Consider the following 23,114-nt stretch of genomic DNA (forward strand, 5'->3'; position numbering starts at 1 on the left):
ACCGCTTCTTGCAGGACCCCACTAGAAACACATCTCCTTGATGATGTTTCCTCATTTACAGATACATTTTGAAACCTATCAGTGAGCCAGTTTTTAATCCATGTAATGTGTGCCATATTAATCTTACATTGTTCTAGTTTTTTTTAATCCAAATGTCATGCAGTATCAAGTCAAATGACTTACAGAAGTCTATTACATCAACCCTATTACCTTTATCAACCAAACTTGTACTTTCATCATTTAAAAAAAAAGATATCTAGTTAGTTTGACAGGATCTATTTTCCATAAACTCATGTTGATTGTCATTAATTGTATTACCCTCCTTTAAATCTTTATTTATCAAGTCCTATATCACCCAACCCATTATGTTGCCCAGAATTGATGTCAGGCTGAAAGGTCTATAATTATCCAGGTCATCCCATTTACTATTTTAAAATATTGACATGACATTAGCTTTCTTCTAGTCTTCTGGAACTTGGCCAGTGTTCTAAGACTTATTGAAATTCATCATTAACAGTCCAGTGAGCTCCTCCTCCAGCTCTTTTAAAACTCTGAGGTAAATAGCTTTAAGAATAAACAGTGAGAGAACGTCAGACCTGTGTGGGATGGAGGTAAATTTGGCTCTTAAAATGAATGACACACCTCAAAATTAGGAGCTATTATATGTTGTGCTTTGCAATAATATTTTCCACAATCTTTCTCACTTTCCAGAATGTCACATAAAAACCAGAATCGGTTGAGAAAGCAACTAAGCCTTGATGTTTGTCAAATCTTTACAGTGTAGGGAAAAAATTGAAAGACGTGCCAGATTGTTTTGTTTAAAAGTACTTGGGTGTTAAAAAATGATTTGATTTTCAAGCTTTTTTCCCCTTTTAACCATTAATTGAATCCACTGCTGAGGAGCTGAATTGTTTTAAGTATCTTTCTCACTCTCTCTCTCTCTCTTTGTTTAACATGTCCATCACTTATTTAACACACATTTATCAAAGAGGGGTATCATTTTATATATTTTACTTTGTTGCAAGAAAATGACTACTAAATGCACTGTAAAATTATATAGACTTGCTAGTACCATGAAATATCCTTCTAAGATATCTGCCAGCCCACATTTTCAATCCTACTTTGTGAGAAGGCACAGACTTAGTTAACATGAACTGTGTGAAATACTCAACTTGAGACAAAAAAGTAGTTGAAATCAGTCTTTATTTGAGTCTGAGGTGCTTGTGCAAACATGATGAGCCTCGTTAGAACTCAGGGTACATCCCTAAGAGGCTGGACCTGAAACTTTTGGCACTAGCAGGATATCTGGGGGCATAGTGGCGGGAGAATACTAAGGCAGGGAGTTGTACATAGGATTTCTAGTGTAGAACTAGACCAGCTGGGAATGGTCACATGGTATTTATTCTGGCTCCCTGACTGGCTGAGTCTATCCTCTGTGCACAGGAGGGCCAGCAGAAGCCATTTTTAATTTCTGTTCTCAGAGGAAGAGGCTGCATTTTGTGTGCTTTCTCTAAGTCAGGCACTTAAAGTTCAGATCCACAAAGGTACTTAGGTACCTAACCCCCAGACGTTGGGGGGAGGGCAGCCCTATTGGCCTGACTGGAGCTGCTCTCCCAAATATAGAAGTCAAACTACGTCTATGCCCCCAGATTTAGATGCCTAAGTCCCACTTTTAGACTCCACTGAGATGCACAAAACTCCAATTCAGCTGCAGGCACCCAAACTCACTTGGCACCTAAGTTTTTGCAGTAAAAGTTCCCTTCGTGCCTAAGTTTCTGCTTCTGGGTATGCACTCTGCTGCTTTATTCTAGGTGTCCAGACACCCATGTCCTGCCTAAGCCCCAGAGCAATCCACAGACTAGAGGAAGATAGATGTTCATCTGCCTAACTCACATATGGATCTCTGAGCCAGCCCAGGGCCCATTCAAAATCTGGCTGGAGGAATAGGTGTGAGGCTCACCTTATAATTTTTAACTCAGTGGTTAATGTTCTCACCTGCATTGTGGGAGACACAGGTTCAATTCCCCCTCTGCCTGATGGGGAGAAAGGATTTGAGCAGAAGTTGCCCCCATCTCAGGACAGTGTTCTAATCACTGAGCTATGGGATAGTCTGATGTGAATAGCTCCCTCAATCTCTACTGCCGAAGTTGTTCCAATTTGGTTCAATAACTAAAGCGTCACTGGAGCAGGGGAACTGGATCCTGGCCCACCCATTTGGGAACCAACAGGCTACAGTGTCCTTCTCCTTCTGGCCCAATGACTCTTTATTTATCCAAAATGGAACAGCTTCAACAGGGGAGACTGAGGGAGGCCCACAGCAGAACATCTTATAACTCTGTGGTTACAGCAATTTCCTGAGAGGTCGGGAAGACATATGTTCAAATCTTTTCTCTGCAGGCAGAGGGGGTAATTGACTCTGGATCTCCCATATCCCAGATGAATTCCCTAACCACTAGGCTAAAAGTTATCATGTGGGTGTGTGATGGGGTGTCCAGCCCACAGAGGACTAGAAGGGATTAAAGTGGTCATGTAGGCCTATCCACAGGCTGCAGCTGGAGGAAGAGCCAGGGAGCAGGGAATTGATTGCAAAAAGGTTCAGCTGTGCAGGAACAGGCAGGGCCTATAAAGCCATGAAGCTGGCACCATATGGCAGCTACTACTGGGAAAGGGCAGTCAATCCCTAGGAAGAGGGAGGAGTGTTTGGAGGCTGCAGGGATGTGGAGGCTGCACTCACTCCATGGGAGGAGGGTTTGGAGATGGTACAACCAGAGCAAGGAGGGGAACCAGGATTTGTAGGAAGCAGTCCAGGGAAGGAGCAGTGAGGATTGGGAGAGGAAAGCCTAGAACTGCTGGGTGGAGGGTCCCTGGACTAGAGCCCTGAGTAGTGAGCAGGCCCGGGTTCCCCTACCAGCCACCGAGAGCATGGCAGAGATCAGACACGGGGCAGTGAATTGGAAGACTGCCTGGGTCACTGTGGGAGCAACAGAGAATTTGGAGAACTGTACCTGAAAGAGGGGGAACATTGAGTGACCTAGCTGGAAGGCTGAATCACAAAGAGGACACTGTGGTCCCTGGGGCAAGAGAAGAGCTGCAGACCAGAGAGAGACATTGTGATGTCGTGCAACCATGAGAAGGGGTGTTGACCTTGAGAGCTAATCCCCAGAGTAACCAGGAGGAGACACCAGACAAGTGGTGAGTGGAGCTCCCCGTGACAGGGTGATGGCAGCATTGGCACCACCACTTCCTTCTTCTCCTCAAGCAGTTTTGTGTGGAATGAGGCAGGCACCTAACTCATTCTCCCAAGAAATGACATAGCCACCTGACTCCAGAACAGGGGTTCCTGGTTGTGGATGGCTAAGCAGAGGTAGGTGTCTCCCTGAAACCTGAAGTTAGGTGCCCTCTCCATTAGAGGGGAGGGGCTTAAGACACTCCCCTCTATCATCCATTGTCTCTCCCCATGCATTGTATCGTGAGCTTAGGCATCTAACTCAAGTTTTCTGGATTGCAGTGTTGTTCCTCTGATTTCCTAGGCACCTAAAAGTTAGGAGTGTTGCAACAACTATGTCCCTTTGTGGATCTGGGCCTCAGACACCAAGGCAATGAGCATGGTCTAATGCCTATATAGTCAGAAGCAAACTATTTTCTCTGCTTGCTCATGGAGGCTTGTATCCCCTGAGCTACTCTCCTTTGGAGTTCCTTCATTTATATAGCCTGGAAACTGGTTTGTTTTTCTATTCCACACCCCACATAAGCCTCACAATACTACTACTACTACTTATTCCATTCCCGCTCTTAAATAAGCTGCATATTTTGACTATTTTATATTTTATTATAATTCCATTTTCCAAGGGAGCAGCTCTCTGAGAAAGATCTTAGGTCTCTTCTGTTGTTGCCTCAGAGGCCTACCCTGATCATACAAGCTTGTTCTCAGTGTTTTTGTAGAGCTCCTTTCGCTGCAGCAAAGAGCATGGGTGTAGAGTTCCACCTGCATGCATCAGCTTGCGGAATCTGGGCCTTGGGTCTGTCACCTGCACTTGTGTAGGCCACTACCTTTTCATATACCCTCATGTTTGCAGCCTAAGAGCTGATTTTTTGCAGTGTTTATAATTCTAAATGAGCCTCACATTATCGTTGTGATTCTGTTCTACAAGGGAAACAGTCTCCTCTGAGAAATATCAAATATTGGAGAAATAAATCTGTTCCTGGGATGCATAGTTAAGAGAAGAACAGTAGCCTGGTAGAGTGCTGGCCTCCCACAGAAATGCTAGGCCTTTATGCATAAGGAACAGCACTGTAATGCTTCTCAGGCCGGGGATATTGCTTTTCTCTAGCAAAGCTATGGTCTTCATTTGGAAAGACCCAAAGTTTCAAGAGCAAAAAGGGGTATGAAGCAAAATGACAAAATTGTCACCCCTTTCAAGGACTTGAGTTGACACCAGCCTACTTCCACCTCTGTACCTTAATAAGGGAAGTAAAACAATGGTACTACAATACTCCAGTGCTAATGGTTTGTAACACAACTTACAGTAGCATGGCTGGTTTTTTAGACAATCACTATAATGTGTACAGTATTTTTTTAGTTAGAAGGGTTTGGATGCTCCTGATTCTCCACAGGGAGTACAGGTCAACTCCATTTTTAGGAAAGGCCATTCGCCCATTTTTTGTTGTTTGTCCAATGTATAACTAATGGAATTGAGCTCTCCAGTCACTACTGCAATACATATAATAATGTGATAATAACTGGTCTCTCAATACTGTCCTAATTCCTTTGATTACTAATAAATTCTCTCTCGTGGAGGTTTGACTTTATAGAGGTTTTCTTTTAAGCAAACAAGTCAATTAGAGTATCAGGAGGTAGCCGTGTTAGTCTGTATCTACAAAAACAACAAGGAGTCTGGTGGCACCTTAAAGACTAACAGATTTATTTGGGCATAAGCTTTCGTGGGTAAAAACCTCACTTCTTCAGATGCATAGAGAAGAAGTGAGGTTTTTACCCACGAAAGCTTATGCCCAAATAAATCTGTTAGTCTTTAAGGTGCCACCAAAGTCAATTAGAAAGGCTTTCCCATGAAAAATGAATAACCTGATTCACTATCCATACTGGTACCTTTTCTGTTCACCAGGGCGCATGGCAATATTTTCGTGGTGCACACACTATTGCTGAATTGTGATTGAACTCCCTGTGCAGGGACAGATGGCATTTATCTGAACAGCAGCTGAATTAGCACCACTCAGCTATCACTACCTCCTCAGCACAAGCTGCTGAAGCAGAGCATTTTAACTGGTAAATTGACACAAATATTTAGGCTAGGTAGAGATGAAAATGTAGCAGTGTTGATGGTTCCTTCTAAATATTCCAGTTGTTTCCTTAGAAATATAATCAAAGAATTGTTGTAAGGCCAATGTTGTTTGTAAGGCATCGATTTTAATATTCTTTGGAAATCTGTAGTGCGGGGGAGAACCTCTGAATATGTTTGCCAAATATTTCTGTTGTCCATGATCACAGGTTGTGGGCTTTTTGGTATATCTGTTCTCATAGTCTCCAATTTAACAAAGTACTTAAGCATGTGCTTAACTAAGGGCTAGTCTACACTGGCAACACTAAAGTGCTGTCGTGGCAGCACTTTAACATGGTTGTGTGGTAGCAGAATAGCGCTGGGAGAGAGCTTTCCCAACGCTCTTTTAAAAAAACAAAACAAAACCTCCACAAGGGACGTAGCTACCAGCGCTGGGAGTGTGGCTCCCAGCGCTGGTGCACTGTCTACACTGGTGCTTTACAGCGCTGAAATTTGCTGTGCTCGGGGGGGGGAGGGGTGTTTTTTCACATCCCTGTGCGAGAAAGTTGCAGCACTGTAAATTGCCAGTGTAGACAAGCCCTAAGTGTGTGCTTAAGACCATTCCTATTCAGAATTCAGCAAAGCTCTTAAGCACACGTTTAAGTCCTGTTGACTTAAACTTAAAGTTCATCATGTACTTAAGTGCTTTGCTGAATAGAGATGGACTTAGTCACATGTTTAAGTCCTTTACTTAATCAGGGCCTTACTATGTGGTGCTTGTATTATGAGCCCAAACATGACCAAATGAGTACAGCCCAAGCAAAAGGGCCAAAACCACCTGAAACTCTAAAATTGAAGAATGGAGTTCTCAGAGCCAAAGATAAAGTAAAGGCTCAAGACTTTTGCACAATAGCAATCTCTTTCTGGATATGGAAGAGAGGAGTGTTGTAGTAATTATGGTGTATTTGCCATCTAAATTAATGCAACAGGAGCCTGCTGTTCCTCTCCTTTGCTGATTTCTATCAAAGCAGATATGGGCTCGGTGGCCATCCTTTATAGGTCCAGTGACCCCACTCCATATGGCCAGATAGTTTATCTGGGGTGTGCACAAGGGAAAAGGGGATTTCTGCATCCAGCACACGAACATTTTTCAAAATTTCCTATGAAAAATTAAAGGTGTTTTTGACCACCTCCATAAGTAATACAATATGCTATAAAAATTAGTACAAACATTGAAACTTGCTAGCAAGTTTATGCTAATTCCAAGGGAAGTATCAGGAGTTCCTTACTTGCCTGACACTATGGCAGATGGTGCTAATTAACCTCTTGTTCATCTCCAATAGACATAGGTAAATCACAGGCTGGAGATGTGTCCTTCACCAGTGGTTACTAACAGTGCCCTATCTTTTATATGCCTTATATCACTGGACTCCTCTGCCTAAGGAAGAGACAATTCAAGGAAAGGGAGGTGACTGCAAACAAGAAACAGTGTTTCTGTAGATTCTTTCCTTTCTGCTTAAGGTTACCTGAGCCCATTTCTCTGTGCTGGCCAAGTTCCACTCAGATCAGGACTAAGGTTGGGTGGAGGTGGCTTATGCTATCCCTGTGCTCTCTATTCAATGCCAGGCTGCCTGCAGCCCTAAGGGACTGTTCTGGTAGATAGAAACATTCAGAGCCCAGCAGGGGTCCAGTTATGCCCCCCCTGTTCTTTGGCCATAGCCCCTACCTCTGGAGCTGTGAGGAAGGGGCAATAGAGTTGCTATACTGGTTCCATTTCACCAATGATCTCCACTGTAGCTGGGGATTCCCAGGTGGTTGGATATACACTAGTGGAGCAGCACAAAGGACCCTTATCACAATTAAGAATCAGGCCTCTTATTTTCTTACAAAATTGTGATCTCTGGTGGCTCAGCCAATTAAAGAAAATGTTGATTTCATAAATGTAAGAAGGGAGCTACATTGCCTCATCCTTGTTATGTCTTCAAGGGTACAGTTGGGTGAAAAAATGTTATCAGTATCACTAAATGAAATGGGATTGGCCAGTGGAGTAATTATTTTCCCCTTCCCCCACCATCCCTTCCTCCTCATATGACCTGGAATCCTGGCAGTACACAAACTGACCTTGAAGCTGAAGTTAGACACGTCTTGCTGCCCACAGTGAACCCAGAAGCGTAAAGTGAGTAAGTAGTTTAACTAACTCCTCTTGCATTTTGTTCTCCAGAAACAGTGGCATTTAAAATGGGAAGCTTATTAAAAATGAATTCAAAGCACCATGCATGGTGGTGTAATTTGAATATAACTTACTGATTTGCATAACTACTCAGACAGCAATGACAGCAAACTGTGTCAGCCCACTATGCGGCTGCTTCAAATGGTGACACTTAAGTAGCACTTTAAATAAATAAAAATAAAATCTGGCAGAATCATAACAACATTTCTACAGTCACCCTGCAGAGAAACCACCTTAAATTGTCTGTGTTGTCTGTAAATGTCTGGAGTTAGCAGAAATGTTTTGTCTTTATTTACACATTAGATACATGTTTTCTTGCTATATGGTGCAGCAGATCAGCTTCTTAGAGGTGATCAATATCCACAACTCACTGGCTTGTTTGGGACTCAGCACCTCTCCAGAATAGGCCCCCCCCCCCTGGGGCCTGATCCTCTGCTGGTCACCCTCAATGGAACTATGCCAATTTGTACCCAATGAGCATCTGCCCCAGAATTTTTCTTTTCTTTGGACTGTTCAACATTCTTTACCATCTTTTCCCCCTTCTTTCTTTCAGTGTAAGCTGATTTTGAATTCATCTAAAAATTTAATTTTATACAGGTTCATGGATCAATGGATTTATCAAGAGAAATGCAATCCTGGCCTCTCTGTTCATGATCATGCATGTTAAAATTAAAAGCAAAATTAGAAATACACCTCTACCCCAATATAACGTGATCCGATATAACATGAATTCAGATATAACGCGGTAAAGCAGCGCTCTGGGGGGGCGAGGCGGGGCTGTGCACTCCGGCGGATCAAAGCAAGTTCGATATAACGCGGTTTCACCTATAACGCGGTAATTTTTTTTTTTTTTTTTTTTTTTTTTTCTCCCGTGGTCGGTTTTGTTTCGGGGTAGAGGTGTATGGTTGTTTTCTGGAGATTTGTTTTAACCTTTCAGATGGAGTTGGTTTAACCGGCCTATTAATGTGAATAGGAAAAATTCCCAATAACTTCAGTTGGCTTTGGATCAGGCTTTGTCTGACACAAGTGAAGTGTTATCAGGTAACAATAATTTTGTTCGTTTTGAACCCCATTTTTATCACTTATGAGGGTCTATTTACTGCAATAGCATCACTATCAAGAACAGCTGATTAACAGTTTGAGTTCAATGTATGTAGCTACATCATGATTAAATGATCAAAACAAGCATAACTTGAGTAATGTCACATTTTAGTTTTCTAAAGACTGAAAGGTCAAGCATGGCCACATACTGACATTTTATTCAAATCTGTTTTATTGTTTGCTATTTAAAATATAAATATATACATTACCTGTGTGAACTTTAGCTATGGCTCTGTGATGCCTTTCAAATGTCAGCCAGGATCACATGGTGTGGTAGTTAATACCAGCAGTGACTGGGCTCCAATATTTAATCTATTTCTATTTCTAGAAACATCACTTTTCCTGTCTGCAGCCCTTTTAGCTTTTCCTCCTTTGGAAAAAACACATGCTTCCTAATATAAACTATAAATATAAAAGAATCAGAAATTTGTCCTCAGCTACATTAATACCTGCCTAAGAAAATAGTGCTTATAATGACGACTTCTTCTTTAGCAATTAACTCTCTAGCTTCTTTAGTCCTCTAAAGAGAACTCCTTTTTTTTTTTCCTCTAAAATAAACTATTAGTAGTGACTGCAAGATACTTCAGCTTAAAGGATAAAGTGGTTTGTACTTTTAGAATCACAATTTGAATCTCCTCTGAAATTTTCAGAGGCATGAATATAATGGTTTCGCCTCCCTGCAGATCACAAACTCACTGTCCTTAATCTGACACCATTAGAATAGACTGAAAGAGCCTGCTGCCAAAAAGTCAACTGACCTGGAAAACCCTGCCAGAAGGTGATCGCTATAGGTCAGATGTGAAGCTGCTGATGAAAGTAGCATGGGGAGTTTTTGCATGTGTGGATTCCCACAGACTTTATATAAATTTTTTAAAGATCTGATTTACAGTTTTCAAACATTAATATTAGAGATGGACCCAAACTATAAAACCATAATCTTTGGAGAAGTTCAGATCTTTGAGCTTTAAAACAGTGTCTCCATATTTATGCCTGTGTAAATGAGAGCAGGGTTTGTTTTAAGGCCTTTAAGTAAACATTCTTCTCCTTCATAATAGTCCTAAATGCAGCTAATCATGTCCTTAGATGTAATGAAGAATCCTTTGAGCTGGTTCCTAGTGGGTACAGTAACTCCTCACTTAAAGTCGTCCCAGTTAATGTTGTTTTGTTGTTATGTTGCTGATCAATTAGAGAAATGTGCTCATTTAAAGTTGTTTGGCAGCCACCTGCTTTGGCCACTGCTTGCAGGAAGAGCAGTCCATTGGAGCTAGCTGGTGGAGGCTTGGAACCAGGTTGGAACGGCAGCCCCCCGATCAGCTCCCCCCTCCCCTAAGTTCCCTGTGTGGCAGTAGCCCAGCAGGCTATCAATTGCCGGCAGGTCAGCTGTCCCTCCCCCCACTGCCGTATGCTGCTCCTGCCCTCTGCCTTGGAGCTGCTCCCCAGAGCCTCCTGCTTGTTGTGCGAGGGAGGGGAAGTGGGCGGCTAATGTCAGGGTGTCCCCCTGCTCCTGCCCCTGCCCCCTGCTTGCCCCATTTCCATAGAGCAGGGGAGGGGGAAACACCAGGTCTCAGGACAGTGGAAACTTGCTGGCAGCAGCTGCTGTCAACTTGCTGATCTACTTAAAAAGGCAATGTACTTAGAGTGGCATCAGCGTACTTAAAGGGGCAATGAGCATCTCTCTCTCTCTCTCATACACACAGGTTGTATGTGTGTCCTCTGTCTGCCATGCTGTCTCCCCTTCCCTCCATTTGTACTGCCTTGTAGAGTGTGAGGCTACATTAACAATAATGTGTTAATCCTTGAGGGCTCAGCCGAGTGTTAGTTCATCATTTAGCAGTAAGGCATTCCTTGGGAAATATTCCACCCTCTGACTTCACCACCTCAACCAAGCTTCACAATAATCATTGCTGTGTACAGTATTAAATTTTCTGTTTAAAACTTATACTATGTGTTTTTTATATAATGTCTTTTGTCTGGCAAAAAAAATTTCCCTGGGACCTAACCCCCCCCCTTACATTAATTCTTATGGGGAAAATGGATTCACTTAGCATCATTTTGCTTAAAGTCGCATTTTTCAGGAACATAACTACAACATTAAGCAAAGAGTTACTGTATTACCAGAATTGCTTCAATGGCTTCAGTAATTTGTCACAATGGGCTTTGATCACTTAAAGTATGCGGTATAGCTGATTTTTCTAGTATTCAAATATCTTTTTAAAAAAATAGACTCCAGAAGATTGGATACAAGCAGTTGAGCAAATCTCTCTCTGGAGAGACTACAGAAAAGCTGTAACCTCAAAGCTCCTAGCCTTCTAGGTAGCTGCTGTCGATTTTTTCCCTGGGGGTTTCAGGTTATCCACTGGTTAAGAACCATTGCTCTAGAAAAGGTAGTTCCAAATTGGCTCTGAGGTTTGATTACCCTTGTCTAGTGTGAAGTGATACTGCAATGGAACAATAGTGACAACTACATTTAGTTCTGAAGAAAGCTGTAAAATTTATGTACAGACTTAAAACTGTATGCTATGTTGTTTAAGCAGTATTGCTCCATTGCACTGTTACACTTATTCCCACACAAAATTAACTGCTTTGTGGTGGAAATAGCTGTTCAATATATGCTTACTCTACAACTCATTGTATATTGTGGATTATTGATCAAAGTCTGAAGAACCCTCATGCAAGAAATGTTCTTAGCAAGAGTTGCTCTGCTGGGTGCTCTTGTATCCTTCTCTGCTGGAGACTAGTACTTTTGCCTCTTTCAAGTGTTACCACAAGTGAAAATGACCTTGGAGTTCTGTCCGGTCATAAAGGTGTTTTTGTGCCAGTGGCAAATCCCACTCTCCAGACTTTTGAGTGTATTCCTGACAGTGCCAGTGGCCCAGGAGCTTGGGTAAGTATCAGTCTTTCTGAGTCAAGTCCTGTGATGATATAAAAGGCTTGCTCAAAGGCATCAGCCAATGTAGGCATCTCTGCTACAGATTTTACAGATTTTATCCCACAGGCAATTTTTTACATTGATCCCATTGCTCAAGAACATTTCTTGAATATATGCACTGACAATCAATTGGTCATAATTTTCAACTCCTTTTTCTTTTACCCATATTCTTATTAGGTCACATCTTATAAACATAGTCACTTTATGACTCATACCAGCACTCCTTTTAAGATTTCTAAATTTCACCCTCACGTTTCAGGAGTAATTTGGAACCTTTGAAAGGCAGCTTTCTTAAATTCAGAATATATCAAAGCTTCCCAAATTGGCTTTCATGAAATACATTCTGAGCTTTACCAGACAGTTTTGCAATCAGTGCAGGTACTCTTTCCTCAGGAATCTTATGAACTTCACCTAGCTTTTCAAAAGTGAAGTACTCTTTTCAGTGCAGTCTGTCTCTTTGTATGCAGGACACAGCTTCTTTGAGTGGAGGGAGAGGTTGGTGACTCTGGATCTTTCCATGTTTTCCTAACAGTTCCAGATTATAGTTCCTCACCTCTCCTCCTCCTCAGCCTCTCTGTTCCTCAGTTCCATGGCTCGCTTATGAGCTTCAGCTTCCTGTTCCTTCTGCTCCATGGCTCTCCTATGGGTGGCTTCTTCAGCTTCCCATGCAGCAGTTGCTTCTTTCATTTCATTTCTGCCTGCCACATCTGATATTGGTATTCACACTCTTTTCTGCTGCCTCCAATCTGGCCAGCTCTAACTTTGGAGTTGTGTCAGTCGCTCATTTTTATGCTTTACTGTTTCTATTTCCCTCACCTGAAATAAGGTGACTGTCCCCAGCCACCACATGTGAAACTCACTTAAAATCACTGTAACCAGGACTCAACATATAAACTGCACTTAAAATAACAAACTGTGCATATACCCAGCTCACTGTGCCAATTTGACCTTACCCAGTGTACAATCTGGACTGTTGAACAGCTGTGTCCCTTCAATTCTCCACCATGGGGGGGGGGTGCTTTTTATACTGTTGTGCTGTGAGAGCAACCACTCCTGGTCTGCGCTCTCACAGCCTCCAGCATGTAAATGACTCCCAGCTATACTGCATGAGTGCTATGGCCAGCCACTCTTGAGTTACACTGCAGACCAACACCAGCAAATTCCCATTCCCAGACTTTCTCCCAGAAATGTGTGTCTTGTACTGCCCAGCCCTCTCTTGGACAATACAAGCTGACATAAAGTCTGTCATTTTATTAACAGGATTTGTGCATATAATTTTTTATCTCAAATGGAGTTGGCCAAACACTTCAATTCCAGCACACACTGGTTAAGATAAAACAAATTTATTAACTACATAAAGATAGATTTTAAGTGATTACAAATAATGAGGCATAAAAGTTCAAATTGTTTCTTTGTTTCTGAGGTATTGTAGCTGCCGGAGGTAGAGAGAAAGGTAGGAATAATGGGGGTATATTCGCCATTCTTATATATTTTTTCCTTTTCTATGAGAATCATCGCCAGCTGGGATTCAGGAGATGGAAAGTCTGTGGGGATGGGAATCTCCAGCTGTTTCTTTGAGAAGATGTAATTTTTTTGCTCACCCCCTCTTTCCTGTCAAAGAGTGACCACTTAACCAGGCAATGGTCCATTTGATTTTGTTGACACCTGGCCAAGGGATCAGTTTGCCTTTTGTCTATGAGGCACTGCTTTTTTGTGGCTGCTTTTCTAAAGTTGGAACATGTCTCAGTAATGTCATACAGTAGAATTTTATAACTTTACATACAATGTTGCCATACATTTTACCAAGACAATCAATAATGCTCAGGAGCTTTTGAGTTTTCAAATGATACTTCAGAAAGCATATTTTATACAAAATGTATCATAGTCTTGTAAAAGAGGTGAACCGAGGGGTATAGACTGTCACAGTAATCAGGGCCGGCTCCAGCATTTCTGAAGCCCCAAGCGCGCAAAAAAAAAAAAAAAAGCCGCGATTGGCAGCTGCAGTTCGGCGGCAGGTCCTTCGCTCCTAGAGGGAGTGAGGGACCTGCCGCCCCCGAATTGCTGCACATGCCGCCCCTCTCCCTTGGCTGCCCCAAGCACTTGCTTGTTAAGCTGATGCCTGGAGCCGCCCCTGACAGTAATATATATACTTAGTGCTTTAAAAAGGCTAATTTAACAAAACTGAAACAGTTATAAGCCAAATCACCAAGAGAGAGAATTTAAACAGAAAAAAATTAATAACAAATGGGAACTGTTCAAGAACCTTTTACTAAATGCCCCAAAAGCAAAAATCCTACACTCAAGAAAGAAGACTTCACTTGTTTGTTTGTTTTTTGTTTTGTTTTTTGTTTGTTTTTTTTTTAAAAAACAGCCTGGATTGGAGGGGAAATGAGAGCATCTGTCTTTTTAATAATAAATGTAGAAAAGGGAAATTGATAGCACGAAATAAAAATTAGGAGCTAGGAACTGTAGGAAATTGATAAGGAAAGCAAAAGACCACAAGGAGATATTTATGGCCAGCAGAGTTAAAGACAACAAAAAGTAATTTCTTAAGTATGTTAGAAACAAAAGGAATCCTAAGAATTGTATTGGTCCATTATTAGGTGGAAATGGTAGAACTGTCAATAATAATGCAGAAAAGGCAGAGTTCAATAAATATTTGTCTGTATTTGGGCAAGATGTATTTAATAAGTTTTGGAACACTTTCCAGAAGAAATGACTCTTCATTTGGATTGCGTTACACTTTGTCTTCTACATTGGATAGAAATTGAAGCTAGATAAATTCAAACTACAAATAAGGTGTAAATATCTAGCACTGAGGGTAATTAACCATTGGAACAACTCACCAAGGAGTTGTAGTGGATTCTCCATCACTGGAAATATTTATATTAAGATTCGATGTTTTTTCTAAAAGCTATGCTCTAGTTCAACCACAGCTATTGAACGTGAAGCAGGAATTAATTCAGGGAAGTCCTATTGACTATGTTATGCAGAAGGTCAGACTAGATGATCACAATTGTCCCTTCTGGCCATAAAATCTATGAAAAACATGCGCTTCCTCTCCTCTTTAGTTACAATCCACCAAACTCATAGACAGCTATGAAAAAATAGCTCCTTTACCACTGTGAGTATGGGGAAGGGCCATACTGTTGGAAAAAGCCCTATGCCTGCCCAGTTTCCTGATAGCCTAATGAGCACAGATGAACTGCATCAGCTTGACCATCTGATGGGATGCCCCGCCTGATTGGCTGAGGAAGCTAACAGGCTCGCTCTTAAGCCCAGCAGCAGTTCACTGGTTTAGATGTAAAGTTATATCTATATGACCAACAGATAATCTAGTGAAAAATTACAAACTCTTAAATGTGATATTTGATAACAAGCTGAATTAACTTACTTAAAACTATCTCTGGAACATCCTGGGAAGTGGATAAGAAAACGGTGGTAACACTGTATAGAGTGCTTATTAGACCAATTATTGAGTATGAATGCCAGGTGTTTGGACTGGGACCAAACAAAGCTGAGAAAACCAGACTATATCCAAGCACAGGCATTGCGTATCACATGTGGTACCTTCATTACTATGCTTCTGTGTGTACTATTAATAGTAACTAGTGAAATGCCTATCAGAATGAAGCTCCTAGACTAACCTTTTGGGCCAAAGTACGAGGTAATGGTGAAGATGACAATCTGAAGCTAATATATAATGATTTTTGGGAATTAAGTGGAGGCCAGGTAGGACAAAAAAAATCAAAATTCTCAATGTAAGTTGGGTACAGAAGGGGATAAAGGATCTTAATGAAAATAAAGGATTGAAAGAGACCAAAATCTATAGCTCTGGGAAAATACTCTTATCACTGGAAACCATCCACTCTGAGATAGACATGGAATTGCATAATGAAATAAATAAAAGGAGAAGACTGATAGATATTTATTTGCTATATCTTATACATTTTTGTGATAAGTGGGAATACTACTGCCAAATATGGCTCCAAAGAGAAAGGAATAGGAAGAGTGGGAACAGCTTTCTGCATGCCTTCACTTGGACTCAAGAAAGCCATAAGGCCATAACTAACTTTGTATCCATCTTTAGGCTGAGCTAACAGGGATTATGCTAGCACTAAACTGGGCTTTAGATGTGTGGACAGCTGCTGTGTCTATCCTGTCTGACTCCTTATCAGGGCTCCAGGCAAATTACAGTGGTAAGTCTGATAGCTGAAATAATATTCTTAATAAAATATTGCTAACAACTGAACTGGTGCCATTGGATATAACCATAGTGATAGTATGGATCCTGGCGCAAGTAGGGATAACAGGAAATGAATTGGAGGAAAAACAGGTCAAAAGTGCCATTAATCATGGACAAACTAACCTAGGAATCCCCTGAAGCAAATTAGAATTTAAACACCCAATAAAAAATGAGCTAAGAAAGGAATGCCAAGAACTGTGGGCAAACGAAACACTGAGAAAAAAATTCCGAGATGCATTCCCACTAGCTGACAATGTTGATATAATCCAAGGTACTGAAAGGAAGAACGAAGTGGCTTTATTTAGAATTCTAACACAGAATTGTGGATTAAATAGTAATTTATTCCTAATTAACATGCCCAAAGGTGGATTATGTGTAACATGTAAAGTTCAGGAAACAATAGTTCATATCCTTTGGGATTATAAAAGTGTACCATGAAAGGAGGTGTTTATATAGAAAACTCAGAGGCCTTGAAGTAACAAAATTTTCCTTGCAACATCTGTCAAGAATACAAAGAAAATGGGGCCCAGTGAAAAATCTCTTCTGCTGTTCTTCAAGAATAGTGTGAAAGGTGCAAGACTCTAAGTCATGAACAAGACCAAGTACAGTGCATGGCAGTCAGAGACTCAGGAAGCAAGTCTGCTATGCCACAAAACTGAAGAAGTTCACTGATTATTCAAACCATTTGTCATGCAATAGCTCCTGTGTCTGCTTGTTCCTAGCCTTGCTCCTACCTTGTTCCCTTCCTGCTCCTGTCTCAGACTCCGCGCCGCCTCTGCCTTGCCTAGTTCCAGGTAACCTGGTTCTGACCTTGACTCCTATTCTGGATTTCTGACCTCCACTGTGACCTTTGGAATCTGGCTTCTGACCTGAGCTCAAGCTCTGACCCTCAGCTCTGGCATCTGACTCTGTCACTGATCTTAGACTCCGATTCCTCGTGCTTGATGCCTGGTCTAACCACTAGGCCTGATTATCCACATCCCGGCCCCTGACACAGACCGATCTTCCTTGAAAATTCTGCACTCTTTGGATTTCAATGAAGCCAAAGATTTTGGTTATATACAGTGAAATGTACAAAGATGTACTGTGAAACATACCCAAAGTGAAATCCCTGCAAAGAGGGATGAGTTAGGTTCTGCAGGAAAATCTGCCTTACAGAATGGTGTTTCTGATCAAGAGAATTCTCAAAGAATTAGGGACATTTCTAACTATCCTGCTGAATATAATGATTACCATTTCAACTAAATGGTGATCCTATGGCAATACAAATAATCTGATTTATAATTAATATATGAATTGGACAGATTATACACATGCACAATATTTGCAAATTCAGTGTGTACTGCAGTATCATATGCGTTTATATTCTGAAACAACATCCTGCCTACACAGCAGAGAGTCATTTTGTTTTATTAAGTAAGGTGACATACATTATTAACAGAAATGTGAATAAGCCTCTTTTTCCAAGGCAATCCAACAGTGATTTTTATTCCTCTCTTTATCAAAAATGTCTGTCATGCTCTGTTTGACCCTTACAGTTGGGTGAGATTGCCACTCGGAGCTGAAGTCAGAGCTCACTTAAAGTGCAAAAACCACAGCCAATTGAATTCTTTAAATTACTGCTGGCAATGATTGCTTGCTGCTGTGATTGACACGTGTCAGATGCCTTTCTCAATTGAGTAATCTGGGCTAGCAACTACTATCAGCGGTTTACAAAGTACAGGCACGTTCTACATTAATGAAGAAAGCCATACAATGGACTCCTGTTCACAGAAACATAAAGAGAGGGGAAGGAAAGGAAAGATTCAACAAGACCGTGTCAAGGGGCAGTACACAGGTAGAGTAAGAGCAAGACCCCTATGAAGACAACACCACCAAAAAGGAAGATACTCTGATAATAGAGCATACCTTTGTTTACATTCTAGCAGGAAAACAATCCCACTTAGCACAAAACTTGGCTTCCAAGAGGAGCATTTTGGTCTCTTGATCAATCTTATAGACCTGCCCAACCTATTAGATCCTGGCAACAGGGGAGAAGACTGCTCAGCTGCCTGAACATGGTAGGGAGGGACAAGATGATTATTACCAGACAGGCAGTATTGCCTAGTGGCTGAAGTTGTGGCTGTTTGTGTGGCATATAGCTAGATGTATTGTATGTGAGGGAGGGGTCTCCCACACTTTTTACAGAAAGAGAGAGAGGGTTGGCCAGCAGTGCATCAATCTTCCCAACAGCAGGTTTATTGCATTTTCTAAACAGTATCCGTTTGTGCTATAGCCACTCTGATATTTCAAAAAAACTTCTCTTCACCTGTTCTTCTTGCTTCTCGGCTTTGCTCTTTTGAGATAGGTGCTTTGTCCGCAGGCCCTTCCTTTTCCATGTCCTTTCCTTGAGCATTTATTCTTCCTTCTATTGCCAGGTTGTCCACTTTACACGGAGCACAGCATCTGTCCACCTGAATCGGGGCTATCTGTTAGCTGAAGATCCAAATTATACACAGCAGCACAGTTTGCTGTTTATGGACCAAAACTTGTGAGGTGTTTAGTAATCCTGGGTGGAGGGTGCTCAGCTCCTCACAGGATCAAGTGCTACCATATCTGATAATGTCGTAAGGTTCATGAGACAAGAAGAAATGCATTGAAATAGGAGTTAAAGGACTATTTAATCAACTATTACCAACTTTAGAAAGTACAGTACATGCTAGTTTGAGCTTTTTGAAAATATTACAGAAGTGAATAACTTCAAACATATGTCACAATCACACAATTCCATCTAGTGCCTAAGTCCTCAACTGATTTTGTATGTCTAGCTAAGAACATAAGAACGGCCATAGTGGGTCAGACCAATATCTTATGTTCCAACAGTGGCCAATGCCAAATACTTCAGAGGGAATGAACAGAACAGGGCAATTATTGAGTGATCCATCCCCTGTCGTCCTGTCCCAGCATCTGGCAGTTAGAAGCTTATGTATACCCAGAGCATGAGATTGCAACCCTGACCATCTTGGCTAATAGCCAATGATGGACCTATCCTCCATAACCTTATCTAATTTCTTTTTGAACCCAGTTATAGTTTTGGCCTTCACAACATTTCCTGGCAATGAGTTTCACAAACTCACTGTATATTCTGTGAAGACATTCTTCCTTTGTTTGGTTTGTTTTAAACCTGTTGCCAATTAATTTCATTGGCAGATCCCTGTGTCTTGTGTTATATGAAGGCATAAATAACACTTCCTTATTCACTTTCTCCACACAATTCATAATGTTACAGTCTTCTATCCTATCCCCCACCCCTTAGTTGTCTCTTTTCCAGGCTGAACAGTCCCAGTCTTTTTAATCTCTCCTCATATAGAAGCTGTTCCATACCATTAATCATTTTTGTTCCCCTTCACTGTACCTTTATATTGTGGCATTATGATATTTTCTGGCTTATTATCTATCTCTTTCCTAATGGTTTATAACATTCTGTTAGCTTTACTGATTTCCATTGCACATTGAGTGGATGTTTTCAGAGAACTATCTGCAATGACTTCAAGAGCTCTTACTTGAGTAATAACAGCTAATTCAGAACCCATCATTTTGTATGTATAGTTAGGATTATGTTTTCCAATATACATTACTTTGCATTTAATTAATCAACATTTAATTTCATCTGCCATTTTGTTGCCCAGTCACCTAGTTTTGTGAGAGTCCTTTACTCTTCGTAGTCTGCTTTGGACTTGATACCAAATTACTCAAGGTAGTTATCTGTAAACTTTGCCACCTCACTGTACACCCCTTTTTATAGATCATTTATAAATATGTTGAACAGCACTGGTCCCAGTATAAACCCCTAGGGGGACATCACTATTTACCTCTCTCCATTCTGAAAACTGACCATTTATTCCTACCCTTTGTTTCTGTCTTTAAACCAGTTACTGATTCATAACCATGATTGCTTATTTTGTTTAAGAGCCTTTGGTGAGAGACCTTGTCAAAGGCTTTCTGAAAGTCCAAGTACTCTATATCCACTGGATCACCCTACCTACATGTTTCTTGACCCCCTTAAAGAATTCTAATAGATTGGTGAGGCACAATTTCCCTTTACAACAGTCGTCTTCCCCAACAAATCATGTTCATCTATGTGTCTGATAATTCTCTTCTTTACTATAGTTTTCAATCAATTTGCCTCGTACTGAAGTTAGGCTTACCTAACTTATCCTGTAATTGCCAGGATCACCTCTGGAGCCTTTTTAAAAAAAGTGGTGTCACATTAGCTATCATCCAATCATGTGGTACAGAAGCTGATTTAAACAATAGGTTACATACCACAGTTAGTAGTTCTGCAATTTCATATCTGAGTTTCTTCAGAACTCTTGGGTGAATACCATCTGGTCCTAGTGACTTATTACTGTTTAATTTATCAGTTTGTTCCAAACTTCCTCTATTGACACCTCAGTCTGGGATAGTTCCTCAGATTTGTCACCCCAAAAAAATGGTGCAGTGTGGGAATCTCCCTTGCATTCTCTGTAGTAAAGCCCAATTCAAAGAATTCATTTAGCTTCTCTGCAATGGTCTTTCTGCCATGAGTGCTCCTTTAGCACCTTGATAATCCAGTGGCCCCAGTGATTGTTTGGCAGGCTTCCTGCTTCTGATGTACTTTTAAAAAAATGCTGTTAGTTTTTGTGTCTTTTGCTACTTAATCTTTAAATTCTTTTTTGGTCTGCCTAATATACTTTTACACTTGACATGCCAGAGTTTATGCTCCTTTCTATTTTTCTCACTAGGATTTGACTTCCAATTTTTACAGGATGCCTTTCTGTCTCTAACTGCCTCGTTTATTCTGTTGTTTAGCCATGGTAGTATTTTTTTTTTTGATCCTCTTACTATTTTTTTTTAATTTGGGGGATACTTTTAGTTTGAGCCTCTATTATGGTGTTTTTAGACAGTTTCCATGCAGCTTGCAGGCATTTCACTCTTCTGACAGTTCCATTTAACTAGCTTCCTTATTTTTGTGTAGTTCCCTTTCTTGAAGTTAAATGTTACAGTGGCGGGTGTCTGGTATTTTCCACTCTCACACACTCATGTTAAATTTAATTACATATGGTCATTATTACTGAGCAGTTCAGCTATAGAACACATTGTGATTGGTTTGCAGATATAAACCACAACATGTTAGTAATGTCATAGTACTGCGAATAGTGACCTTCTTAATGGAGTGGTGTTATTATTTGTTGTGCATGCTACATCTGTGGAAAGGGCTTCAAGGTGAAAAAATATATAGTCAATCAATTGCTGCTGGAACAAAGCATAAGACTTCTGTGTCACATCCTATTAATATAAGGAATTGATGGAATGTGAAAACAGCTATCAACATAGTGCATCCTTGCCAGCAGAAATCATATGAGATAGCTAAATATGATGGCCTGCCTAATGTCATTACCATTACCTGTTACTGGCGGAATATCCTGTAGCCAGCACAGACAATTCCCTGGTTATTCTTGAAGGACTAAAATTATATTATTGTGTCTCCTTCTATTCTCTACACATACAAGGCAAATCAATCCTCCAGTCTGAGGATACATGCACCGAATGTATTTGTCCCTTGGCGAAGTGACAACTCTCAGTCCCCAGGTTAGGAGATGACTTCTGTGTGCTTTAAATGCCTGATTCAATACCACTTGGAATCAGCAGAAATACTCCCATTGAGTTCAGTGGGCTTTGGATCAGGCTTTTAGTTTCTAGGACAGGGCTCTGGGTGTGAGCCATCTGCCTGCTCACCAGTGAAGAGAAGAGACACTGACAATATCTGTAAAATGGGGATATTAATAGTGCCCTCGCTCACAAGGCTGTTATGAAAATAAATTCATTGCTTGTGAGTTATTTAGATACAACAATCATGAGTTCCACAGAAAAGCCCACGAGGAAATTAATATTTCCATATTCAATGCAGAGTCTGGATGGTGTGCTGTAACTAAGGCATAGGGCCACATGCGGAATGATGAGGACAGAAAGGAGTACGAAAAATCCCATTGTATCATAAACTGCATATTTAATTATAATTTATGATAAAACACTCCACCAATGACAAGATTTTTTTCCTTCCGACATGTATTAAGGACCGGTTCTGCAAAGCATACTCATGCAAATTAACTCTTTGACTTTAGTGGGACCATTGAAAAATTACTCATGTGAGTAACAGTTGAGGGATCAAGCCAACAGGGAAAGTTCTGACACATGGGCATTTTCTTACTCAATATATATTTTTAATAGTTTAAATAATGTGCATTCTGTAACATTTTCTATGGCACGGTTTCAGGGTAATCGAAGATCATCAGAATCAGTTCCTTATGGCTGATCATGTCAAAATGATGCTCTTTAAATGCGGTCTTTTCCCAGTACTCTGCTTTTGGACAAATTTTTACCATTGAGCAACGAAGGAAATATTGAATCTTCTTTCAATCGATATATCAGAGTTTCTCTCCTTCTAAGTGACAAAACCCTATTTTATATCGGGTGTACTCAGGAAGTAGAGGAGACAGCTAAGACTTTTATTAGTTTTAAAATGCCCTTTGATACTGCCTAATGTGCATCAGTATAGAATATTGGAAAGTTGATATCAAACTATTTGATCTAGACACAGGACATAAGACAAATCTGCCTTCAAACCTGTAAAGAAATATGCAAGAATCATGCAAACTCAAACACAACACAAAGGCATGGAAATCTACCAAAATAATTCAAACCCAATGAAATGGCAAACATACAAGGTCACAATCATCATTAGACATGAATGGAAAGGGAAGTGAGATGCTTGACCATGATCTGATTAACCCCAGGGCTTCAGGGTGGTGCTCAGAAATGAAAGCATTGTTTTCACTGAACAGATATGAAATGTTCTGAGGTGTCTTGCTAACCTCTTTAAATCCCTGAAATAAAAAAGGATTAAGGAATGATTAAACAGAAGAAATATATCCTAGAGAACACTGAAAAGGGCAACTGAAGGATTGCACACTGGGAAGATTTATGAGCAATTATTGTCCTTCCACTCCTAACTTCATGTTTTCTTACAACCTGCTCCATAGCTATGGAACATCCTTCCAAGCCAGATTTGTCAGACCCCCATCCACCTAAACTCTTGGGGTGAAATCCTGTCCTCATGTAAGTCGGTGGGAGTTTTGCTAGGCCTGGATTTCACTCTCCAACCTTCTCTGAGGCCCACAATCACAACAAAACAAATCAAATCCATTCAAAAATATTATTCAAGTTATTTCCCTTTTCTGAGTCTCCTAGCACATGCCATGTTCTCTATCTGCCTTGTAGATTGCCAGCACTCTGGTACTGTATCTGTACAGC

The 23,114-nt window shown here is 40.8% G+C and overlaps 1 protein-coding gene across 3 annotated transcripts in view; it reads left to right on the forward strand.

Moving 5' to 3' along the window:
• Window positions 1-7,376: 7,376 nt before the first annotated feature.
• CKMT2 (creatine kinase, mitochondrial 2) overlaps window positions 7,377-23,114 on the forward strand; it is a 37,232-nt gene continuing 21,494 nt past the window's right edge. For 2 of the 3 annotated variants that reach the window (XM_024217222.2, XM_024217384.2), the window contains exon 1: window positions 7,381-7,452. The gene's annotated coding sequence lies outside the window, so the exon portion shown is untranslated. Of the gene's footprint in view, window positions 7,457-23,114 lie in introns of all 3 variants that reach the window. The other variant, XM_024217304.2, reaches the window with a different exon arrangement.

Source organism: Terrapene carolina, unplaced genomic scaffold, assembly GCF_002925995.2.
Source record: "Terrapene carolina triunguis isolate 2854851 unplaced genomic scaffold, T_m_triunguis-2.0 Scaffold69, whole genome shotgun sequence".
NCBI lineage: Eukaryota > Metazoa > Chordata > Testudines > Emydidae > Terrapene > Terrapene triunguis.